Consider the following 11,931-nt stretch of genomic DNA (forward strand, 5'->3'; position numbering starts at 1 on the left):
ACAACAGTACTTTCCAAATGAGACACTATCTTATGCATTCCAGATGAAGCTGAGATGCTTTCTTCATCTGGCTTCTGCTGGGGTAAAACCAGGAAGAATTAAGAGAGACTGTGTTCCCTGATAACAAACACTGATATGCATATATCTAAAACAATTTAAATCAGTGCTTAACTAGCAAACATACTCAGCAATACTATAAACATAACAGAAAATTTATTTAAAACTCTCTTGAGAAATGGACTTGATATTATACAGGTTCAACATTTAAAACAATAAAGGGCAATTTTTTAGTGTTAAAATTGATGTGTTAAGAGATTTTCAAATCTGTCACTTTGTGTAGAAATAAAACACACTTGGACTTGCTTGAAAAACATGAATCTCATTTAGAAAAATATATATAGTCAAAAATTTATTTTAAAAAGAGAGAAATTCAGAATGAAAATGTGTCTATACTTTATGTAGATAAATGGGCACACTCAATTTGGTTAGAGTATGCAACACTTTTCATTGAAGAATAACTAAAAGGAATTCCAAGAAATTAAGACACTAGCAAAGTATCATGCTGTGTTTACTGTCTGAATATTTTCAAAGATTGGATCCAGGAAAATGGTTATAGGGCTGCATAATAAAAAAGACAGTCTGTGGGGGAAACACTGGAGTGCCATGACCCAGAGCCAGTCAACAGATAAAACACAGAATCATGGCTCTTAAAAAATGAAATTCATTTGTAGAAGGAATAGACTGCAGCTGTGCCAGGGAAAACTAACTGGGTAGAAGAGCAGAATCTCACCTCTGGTGAGCAGCAGAGAATCTCACCCACCCAATTAAGAAATGACAAAAAGCAAGAGATAGTTCTCAAATCAGGAATTACAAATTGCTCACAGACATACCACATTTGGTCAACATCTAGCACTCAAGGAAATACCATCCAAAATTGCATTAACATTTCAGATTTCCCCAGTCAGAATGACATTTATCAAGTAGTTAAATAATAAGTGCAGTGCAAGATGTGGCAGGAAACTACAATCTTACACTATCAGACTTAAAATTAAGACTTCCATGCTGAAAATCATTATGGAGATTCCTTTGGATACTAGGAATATGACTGCCACATGACCCAGATTTCTCACTCCTTGATCTGAATCCCAATGTATGGAAATCAGTATGCACATGTTACATATGAACTTTGATGTTTTAGCACTACAAGTCAAAATTATAAAGTTATAGAACTAACTCTGATACCCATCAGTAGAAGAATAGAAAACAAAACATGTGGAGATACTTGCCCTGAGTTTGAGAAAATTAATTCTTCATGACACAACATTATGTCAAAATGAATACCCAAAGGTATATGAAATCACTGTGTGTAGTGATTTTATAGTATATGAAATTTTAGAATATAAAATATAAAGTTGTAACAGAAAAATCTCCTTAATTTTATAAAGGAAAATATTTTAGAGCAAAATTAGGAAACTAATGTAGATTCCTCTCAATTCAAATATAACTTTTTCAGCAAAGGAGAGATTGGATTTTTGCATAGATATAAAGCTGAATTTGAATTACTGCCAAATCTCCCTGGCAGAGTTAGAGTACAAAAATATGATTCTCTTTTTGCTGACTACATTATATATATTTTCTTGTTGGAATACCCGAAAAATATACATTCATATTTTAAATTTTATGGGATGGACTTGTGGCAAAAACAGTGGTTATGGAGGCACCCATAACAAGAATTAGGGTCATGTAAAAGAGAAACTGAGATATAGATATGCTGAGAGCTTTGGGAAGCTAGAACTTGTTCCTCTGGTCTGCCTAAAGAATAAAAGATCATGACACTTTCATTGAAACATATTGTTTGAAGTTGTGTGACATCATGTGCCAAAGTTATGTCTGGCAGAAAAATGCTCTCCTGCAGAACAACAAACTTGAGCAGACATGCCAGGTATAGTTAAGACACTCAGTTGAGAAGCATTTGGAGTCCTTATCCACATTTTCACCACACTGGAGCTTTAGAACTTTCCTGGGGATTGAATAAAATCCTGAGGTCAAACACCATTGAGAAAGGTCCCTACAATGTATATCTGTGGGAGAGATCTAAACCACTGCATGTCTAAACTTCTCAGTTGCATAGTCAACTATCTTCACAAAATGGTGAAGGTTATCCCTGATCATATGATCTCAGGATAGTAATAGAAATGTGCTGAAAACTCTCATCAGAATTCATGTGTTATGCCTGTTGGACAATTAGCAGCAGTGTGGAGGCGTAAAGAGCACTACCTCTTTAAATGGTAGTTTAGAAAAATATTAGTGAGGGTAAAGTGCTTTTTTTGAGAATTCAAGTGACAAAATATTCAAAGAGTGTTGGGCATTGTCAGATGCAATGGTGTTTTCCTTCAGTTCCCAAAAGAAATCACAGGTTCTGTAAGGATACCATGACTGCCATGCTCCAATAGGTTGCCAGGAAATCCCTCAGAGACACGGAATCTTGCCCACCTTTAGACCACTGACTGCAGGAATCCATCAGGTGGTCTGCATTACATACTAGTCCTCAGGCTCCATGAACCAGAGTATGTGTCAGGAAGTTCCCACATTAGATAGACCCATATGTCTGAATACATGAACTCCTACTGAGGGTGAGGGTTTTCTTCAAATTGCAAAGTTCCCTTAGCATTCTCTGTGTGTGGTGGGGGACAAAGGAGCAGAGGACATCTGCTTATTCATGCAAAATAACAGGTTAGGCCTTTGGGGGCTATAGAGCAAATAAAGAAATTGCTGGATAATATTTGTTTCCCAGAAACCCCCCAAAGTTATGTGTGTGTCTAAAATTAGAAATCCTATACAGAAATATCTTCTTTCTACTATCTTAACATTAGGAAGTCTAAAGCTTTTGCTATTGCTGTTCTTGATATATTTTTGTCCATTATTTGTATGGGTTTCCCATGATAATTCTATAATTCACATTCTATCTATTTTTTTAATGACAGTTTTACTCCATTCTCTCTTCCTCCCCCCTGCCACCCTCACCCGCTCTCTGGTCACTATTGAGAGATCTTTTTTACTCTCATTTAAAATCCTTTCTTTTACCATTTTATTGCATTTTTTCCTTATCTCTTCTTCTGCCTATCTTTAGTCCCACCACTTTCACTCTTCTTCTTTTTTTTAAAATGTGTTCTAATAATTGTATTATAAACAAGGCATCTTTTGTGGCCAGACAAATATTGTTATTTCCTTATCCTTTTCTTAATTTTGTGCTGTTATAGAGATCATTTGGAATACCTATTTTATATACAGTTGATAAATGTTTTGCTTTAAGCTCTGATCATTGTTGGAGTTTATTATCTCCTCTAACAGAAATTCTGGAGAATGAAAATTGCATGAATAACATGATAATTTTCACACATGGTACTCAGATATAAATTGTGCTCAGGACACATTCGAAAAGGAAACCTGCACACTACAAATACCCACACAAGAAGTATAAGAGAAGTCCATTCAAATGCATGCAAATCCACCACCTACTAACACAGACAACATAAGAAACAGAGGCAAAAAGACATGTCCAAAATTTTATGATTTTCTAGTAATTGCATCCAATTTCCTAGGTCTAAAAACAACAAAGTAGATAAGATAAATATATTTAATAAGTGCATTAATTTCTTGCAGGAAAAGATATAAAATAGTTATTGTTTGTACATTTACAGAAAAGTAACCATCTTGAATTGTTCTGATTCTGTTAACATGCAATACTTTTAACCTCAGCATGGATAACAGGTAATAGGAAATTAAATGCCAAGACTTTGGGAATGAAATTATTTCATATGAATAGATTCAGTGGTCATTGCAATTATGTATGTTCCTAGTTTCCACTGGCTATTCCTAAGTCTCCAATTTATCAATAATCATTTAAGGATGTTACACAGAATAAAATGCAAACATTAGTCAAAAATATTAGTGTAATTGCTATCATAAAAGTTTATCTGTAATCCACTTTGATTTCTAATGTTACTTTCATGTTCAAGACAAGTTAAATTCTCTATACTTAAATATTAAATTACAGTGTTTGGATTCCCAAGCAGTATTTTACAGGGTCATTTCATTTGGCCTGATTTCCCTTCTGGAAGCAAGAAAATGAGAAGTAATCAGGCATTAAATTGATACACATGCATACCTCTAACTGCCAATGTCCAGTATCATCAGGCCTCTTCTGTTTTGCCTCTGATGAAATGTCCAAATGTGACTCTGCTGAAAAATGCACAGATTTACTTAAATTACTTAATAAATTAATGTGAAAAACATTAAAAGGAAGAGTAGTAATAATCATACAATTTTATTTTGTCAATTATACTTTTAAATTGAGTTTAATTTTAGGTGACTATACCTACTGTTTGAAATTGCTGGATTTTTTTTATAGGCCTGTGTATTCTACACAGGGACATGTGTATTCTTGGCAAATACTATAGCTCTTACTTCAAATTCCATGTCTTTATATTTGGAGACAGGGTGTCTGTGAAGTCCCTGGATTGCTGGTAACCTGACAAGGGCCTCCCTCTGCCTCTCAAGTACCTGCAAATCCAGATGTGCTCCTCTGAACGCAGTACATACTGACATAACTTAGGAGTAGTTTTACTAACCCAATACTCCAGAACACCATTTGGAAAGACATTAGGTGTCACCATGCATAATCCCTATAATAACTCACATGTGGATCCACTCAAGGTGAAAATTTCACAGAATAAAATTTGCATTTCCTTGGAACAAGAAGCATCACATGGTTTACTATCTCTCTGTTCAAATATTAAGCTTTAAAATCCCATTGTCCTTCATTGTTGGTGTCTCATATAACTGATCACATTTACATCTTGATACAATGAAGTCCATGTTTTTTCTTTTTCACTCTCCTTTTCATTTCTTCTTCTTTCTTTTTATATTAGGAATCTCTGTCTTTTGAAAATTCCATAATTATGCCTGTTATTCTTGACATAATTTGGTTTTGCATTCCAGGGGGCTACCTGAGATGTTTTTCAGCTTCCCAACTCCATAATAAACATTTAACCATCAAATTATTTCTTTTCTGTTTAGTCCAACAGTTCCTGGATGTGAAGGAACTGCTTTTACATCATGTTGCTCTGAACAATTTTATTTGTTTCCACATGTATTTAATTTTGTGGTAAGATCTAGAGGAGATAACAGGTGCCAGGGATGAAAACTTTTCTTGAGATAGTGATGAATGGACACTTCAAAAGTGAGGTTATCATCCAGAGGCAGAAAATGCTGAGAGCATGAAAGAATTTAAATGGAACATGTTTGAATGCCATTATAGTGACTGTAAGGAGACCTGAGAGAGGACATTGCAGACATAAAGTGGGATCAACATAGAGAATGAGGCAAAATCTGTACTATGAAAGATTCCTAGGAAAGATAAGATGCTTGGACATCCATGTTCTAAAGAGGGCTGATGGTAATATGTGCAGAAAGTACAAAAATATCAGGACAAACCTCAATGCTATGAGCAGGTGAACATGAGGGGTATGTGTATGAATGGAGATGAATGATGAGAATGTAGCATTGCATGAGATCATTGATGAAGCCTGATTGAAAAGAATGTTTCCAGAAATACAGAGGATAGAAAATTTTCGGTGAAAAAAATGCTGTTGGCAAACTAGGATCATTGGAGTCACCTAAGAACATGAAGCAAATGTAGAAGGAAAGAACTTCTGAGTAAAAAGGAGAATATCCTGGCCCCAAGTGAACATACACTAAAGTTTGAGAGCTCCAGTGTAAATGCTGTTGGCATCCAATACCTCTACCTTAAGTGGAACATAGCTCTGGGATTCTCCCTAGGATGATCCACTCAAATGGAAGTTTAGAAGAAGGTCTAATCTTTCCAAATGTAATTTTAGCTATCTGGGAATTTGGGGACCAATCTGTAATCATTTCTATTTCTTTCCACTCTCCTAATTGGCGTTTCTGCTCTATAAAATCTTTGTACACACTAGCAAGATTTTATGTGTCATTATATTGTATACATGGATAAACAAACCTAGCAATATGGGATTCTTTCTTCACTCCTCAATTTGATTCCAACTGTGACTAAAATAAGAAGGTTGGAAAATTTTCACTCTACACTTCATCCAGTTTGGGACCTGGCAACTCAAATATGCTCCCCAGATTATCAAACAGCTGCTCTTTTCCCTGCTCATATGAACCTGAGTGTCCTTGACTCCACTGACTACAGCTGCTGCCCCATTCTTCATTGATACCCTGTAAATAATTAATGCCTGTCTCAGTGTTCATATCCTCTTCTTCTCTCTGATTTCTACTTTACTTTGATGAAATCATGTCTGAAAATGCAATTCCTAATTCAGAACCTTTAGCAATATCCCCAGTGTACCTGTGACAGAAACCTAATACCATATGACTCATTATATATTTTTGCCCTTATCAGGTAATACATACTCTCCTTGAACAATTATAATATACTAGTGCTCCTGTATTAAGGCAATAGGCTCGGAAATGTATTTTGCATTATTCATGACTCTTACCTTCTCTATGTCCATTTATTCTGTTCTTGGCTCCTAAATCGGACTCACCAGATTCACCAGAAGCACAAACCTCTGGAGGTTTCTCACACACACTCTGGAGAAAGTAATACCAATAATGAGTTGCACAAAGATTTCATCAGTACCTTTATCTCATCACCATATGTCTATTTTTGAAATCATCCCAATTGGAAATTAGATGAGTGCATTTTAAGCAAGAATATATGTATTAGTTTCACTGCCTTAGGCACCTCAGATTAAGTGAGCTCTTATATCATTCTGGCTACTGATTGGATAAAACCAGGATGAGGGACAAAGGAACCCTGTTCCCTCAGAATATACACACTGACATTCATATACCCCCAAAACTAGCATCAGCATTTAATCAGTCAACCTTGCACTTCCAGCATTTCTAAGAATGCTGTAGAATTCTTCTTGGAAAGCCTTTTGAGAATGGCCCTTGATGTTCTAGAGCATTCCAATTTTATACCCTTAGTGGTATTATTATTATTATTCTGAAAGTACGATACTTGGTGGTAAGATGAGAGTTTCAATACTGTCACCTTGTGTAGGAATGGAAAACTGTTGTTCTTGCTTCATTTGATTAACCAGAGACTTCCAAAATTTAATGTATTTCAGAAAAATATTTACCAAGTCAAAACTTTTTACTTTAAAAAAGTAAAATATAGTGAGGTAAATGTCTTGTTTAACATGAATATAACAGTTCCACAGACAACTTGGGTAGAATATGCAACACTTCCATTGAAGAAGAAAGTTAAGAGGTATTTCAAAAGATAAAGGTGACTCCCATGTCTTAAAAGCTGTCTATTTGCAGAGGTGGGAGTCATTTGAACTGGTGCATAGCTGCTTGCTAAAAAGAGAAGCTGTGGGAAAACACAGGAGAGACACAATGGAGAGCCTGCGACCAGATGAAACCAAGAAATGTTAAGATACTCCAAGAAGAAATGCATTCATGGAGGAAATAGGATAAAGCCAGGGTAGGGAAAACTAGCTGGCTATGAGAGAGAAATATTCTGACTGGGGATCTGAGGAGAATCTCACCCATCCAATTAGGAAATGGAGAAAAGCAAGAGATAGACAGTTCTCAAAACAACAAATACAAGTTCACTATGAATACATGAAAAATATATCTAGCATTCAGGAAAATACCATCCAAAACGCCATTGATATTTCAGCTCATGCCAGCCAGATAGGCATTCATCAAGGCTTTAAATAATAAAGAGGAGAGGATGTGGGTAAAAATGTACAACCATACACTGTGAGGCCGAAAATCAGGACTTCCCATTTGAAAAGTAGTATGGAGAGGCAGCAGAAGAGTAGGAATATGAACACCATGTGCCCAGGATTCCCAAGCCTTCTTCTTATTCCCAATTTACAATGATTCTGTATACACATGAGACACTGGAACTTCAATATTTACAGTGGTTTCTATCACCATTAGAAAGATATGAATGAGCCCAGATGCACATCAACACAAAAATGGATAATAAACACCTAGAAACACGACAATAAATTTGAGCAAACTATTTTTTCATGATACATCATCATGTCAAAATGAGTCCTCATGTACCATAATAAATCACTGTCCTAAATAATTCTAAAATATAAAACTTGGAACACCCAAATCCCTAAGATTATACAAGGATGGCATTTTAAAGCAAAAATGTAGGAAACTTATGTAGACTATTCTAAGGCCAAATACAATCATTTCAGCAAAGGTGAGACTTCTTTTTCCCCCACAATGTCAAAGAATATTTGATGAAATCCAAACCTTCCAGGCAGAATCTGAGCGTGTGTTTAGGAGCCTCTCCACTCATTTTAGTTTACCTAGGCTTTCTTCCTGGGATATAGAAAAAGCACCACCCAGTTTCTTTTTAGCTATTCAAAGGCTGAACTTGCCATAAAACAGTGGTTTGGAGGTACCCATAACCACAATCAGGTGAGAGCAGGTGATAAAGCAGACACAGAGTTGCTGAGAGAGCTGGGCACTTAGAGCATGGCCCTGTAGTCTATGTTAAGAATAGTAGTTTATGGCACTGTCATGGCATCATAGTGTGACAGCAAGGGCCAAGAATAACTCTGGTAGACAAAGGGCAGCCTGCACTACCATAAACATGAAATGAATACTAGGCATGTGCAACCCACCCTGCTGAGAATAATTTAGAACACTTACCCCCATTAACATCACACAGGAAGTTAAAGCCACCCTCTTAAGAATTACAATATTGCCCTGAAGACATGGACTCTCAGTGGTGTCTCATCAGGAACCACTGCATCCCTTACACCTCCATGATGCAGTAGCCAGGTATCTTCCCAGAATTTTACATGGTTACTAATCATATGGGCTCAGAATAGTGAGTGACAGGCATGTGCTGAAGGCTCTCATCAGGAAGAGGTATGTTGCTGCTGTGGACGTTCTGTAGAGTAGAGGATCACAGAGGCACAGCCTCTTTCAAACTGGTGCTTTGGGAATAATGATAGTGAGCAAGAACTGCCAGTTGAGAATTCAAGGGACAGAAGATTCCAGAAGAGCTGGGGAACGATGAGGGAGAATGGTATTTTCACTGAGTTCTCAGAAGAAGCCACAGATTCTGAAAGGAGGCCATGTCGCTCATGCTCCAAGAGGTTGTAGGAAAAGCCTCAGTGACTTGGAATCATGCAGGGTACAAGATGACTGAGTACAGAATTCCATAATTGGAGTCTGCACTACAGATTAGTCTCCAGCCTCCATGCCCACAGGGTTAATTAGGCAATTTCTACATTGGATAGACCCATGTCTCTGAGTAAAGAATCCAATACTGAGAATGTATTTCCACAACATTTGCATCCCCTAAACCACACAAAGCCTTAGCTTTCCAAAATTAGAAATCCCGGACATTTATTTCTCCATTTCAGTTACAGTACTCTCAGGTTTTTGTGAAGATTTCCTTGGTTTTGTTTATGCCTTTTGTGTAAAGGTAAAGTTTCTAAGCTGATTCTAAGCTGCAAAAGCCTGAGTTAAAGTGTAAAAGACTGGCCACGTTAAAGTCTCTAAATTGCAAGGCCTGGGCTAAAGAGTAAAAGACCAGGTATGGTTAAAATTCCTCTGCTACCCCAGGAACCTGTAATCCCTGTAGCTGTTGTGACAATACCTGAACTGCCCAGTAAATATTTCTCCTGGTTGTTGAATAGCTAAGGGCTCCAAGTAGCTTGGCACGTAAGCATCCAGGTCCCAAAACCAATCAGTTTAAATGTGTACCCCGCTTAGGAGTGTCCAATCACCTCTGCCCAGACTGTTCCCGTCAATGAATGTATTAATCCTGTCTCAGAGTTGTTGTTCAGTTTTCCCATGCCTCATGATGATTTTTTCTGATGTATGAAAAGCCCCCCCCCCCTGCCCTCGCCAAAAAGGGTCCTTAAGCTCTGCTTGACCTCTGCTCTGGGCTCTGGGCTGCTCTATCTTCCTGAGTGAGCCTGGAACCTCAGCATGCTGAATTAATAAATCCCCTTTTGCCAATTGCAAGGAACCAGTCTCTTGTGTGGTCTCTTTCTTTGATGCTCTGCTCGACCCTTACATTTGTTTGGCCTGATATTTCTAGGAATTTGCCCGTTTATACATATTTTGTAATATAGTTAATTTTCTAAGATATTTTCACTCATTTTTGTTTTAGTTCTCTGATTCCTTTCCATTCTTATTTTAAATACTTTCCTATTCTCTTTTATATGGAATTTCATCCTCATCTCCTCTTCAGTCTCTAGTTATTATAACCAATTTCATTGTCTTTTGTTTTGAAATTTTGTTATGATGATTTTATTGTCACTGAGGTCTTTTATCTTTTTCATCAAGGTGCCCATTGCTATTTCTGATGAAGTTCGATTAATTACTAAGTATTATAGGAAATCATGTGAAATATACATTTTATTTGTATGATTTGCATGTTTTGCTTTAAGCTATGATTGTTCTCAGAGATTCATCTTTCCCCTTGATGGGATGCTGGTGACTAAATATGTTAAACATGCTCATTTGGGAACTTGATGCTGAAACTGATGGCCTGACCTGAACACATCCTAAAGAAAAACTTGCACATGAAAGGACACACATGCATAACTTTAGAACTACAATCCTTGCAAAATCTCTTCCTAGGAATGCACACAACAGAAGAAAGAAAGAGGGGGGGGACTCACAATATTTGGTGGTATCATAATTCCCACTTCAGAGGTAGGATGAACATATTTAGTGATTTAGTTGATTTCTTGCATTATAAAGTCAATGAACTAGAAAGTTTTGTTTGCATGCTAACAGAATGGTACATCCTGAAACGAGGTGACTCCTTCAACAGGCCCTTTTGATTTCTCATTTTAGCCCGTTTCCTGCCTCAACATACATAGTGGAGTCAAGGGAGAATGGAATCTTTAAGACCGGCATGGATTAGTGGAAATGGGAAAGTAAAATTTTGAGCCTTTGGGAATGATGATCATTTAACAGAAATGTCTTCACTGGCCATTACAGGTTAAGTATTTTCCGAATTTGTTTGATCTTTCAGAGTATTAAATTTTTTCCTTATGCTATGAAGACGTCACCAAGAAGAAAACTGAAACAATATTCAAAAAATTTTCTCTATTGATATGAATTGAAGGTTACTTTGAAGATTCTGCTTTATTGATTTCTAAAGCTATTTTCATATCCTATTACATTCTTTAGATTTAAATATTAAATTATGATGTTTGATTTCCACGTAAGTCTTGTGTGAGGTCATTTTGTTTGGCATAATTTCCCTTCATAAGAAAAAAAAAAGAAAAAGAAAACATGAATTAACATTGACACATATACAGACCTGCAGAATGCTCTTTTCAATGCCATCAGTCCCTTCCTTCTCTGGTGAGGCTGACACATTCTCAGGAGACTCTGGGGATGAATGCACAGATGTACTTAAATTACTTAAACGAGTTAGACTGAGTGAATTTCTAGCCAACAAAAACATAACTGTAAGAATCCTAACATTTTATTTTCACAATATTTTCAAGTGAAGCTTAATTTTAGGTGAATGTTCATGTTTCTTGAATTTTTTTGATTGTTGCGTGAACTTGGTGGTTGTACCCAGAGCCAAGTGTATCCTTGGCAAGAACTGTAGCCCGATCTTCAAATCCCAGGCCTTCAATTTTTTTGGAGACAGAGAGACTGAATATTCCCTAACTCACTGGAAACCTGACATCAGCCTGTCTCAGCCTCCCACTGAGCTTTTTATGACAGAGGAGTCCTTCTTCCCCCAGGGCATATTGAGTGATTTGGGGAGTACTTTTACTAATCCCATATGTCAGAGACAATGGAGGTCACTTTGTTCAATGCGTACCCAAAGATTCAACCATTCGAGGAAAAATGATATTTTGTAGG

General features: G+C 36.7%; 1 protein-coding gene across 1 annotated transcript in view; it reads right to left on the reverse strand.

Annotated features, from left to right (window-relative positions):
• LOC144366505 (uncharacterized) overlaps window positions 1-6,638 on the reverse strand; it is a 30,477-nt gene extending 23,839 nt beyond the window's left edge. The window contains exons 1-2 of the mRNA XM_078020761.1: window positions 6,543-6,638; window positions 4,169-4,242 (exon numbers count right to left, since the gene is read on the reverse strand). The gene's annotated coding sequence lies outside the window, so the exon portion shown is untranslated. The remainder of the gene's footprint in view (window positions 1-4,168; window positions 4,243-6,542) is intronic.
• Window positions 6,639-11,931: the final 5,293 nt, after the last annotated feature.

Source organism: Ictidomys tridecemlineatus, chromosome 1, assembly GCF_052094955.1.
Source record: "Ictidomys tridecemlineatus isolate mIctTri1 chromosome 1, mIctTri1.hap1, whole genome shotgun sequence".
Lineage (NCBI taxonomy): Eukaryota > Metazoa > Chordata > Mammalia > Rodentia > Sciuridae > Ictidomys > Ictidomys tridecemlineatus.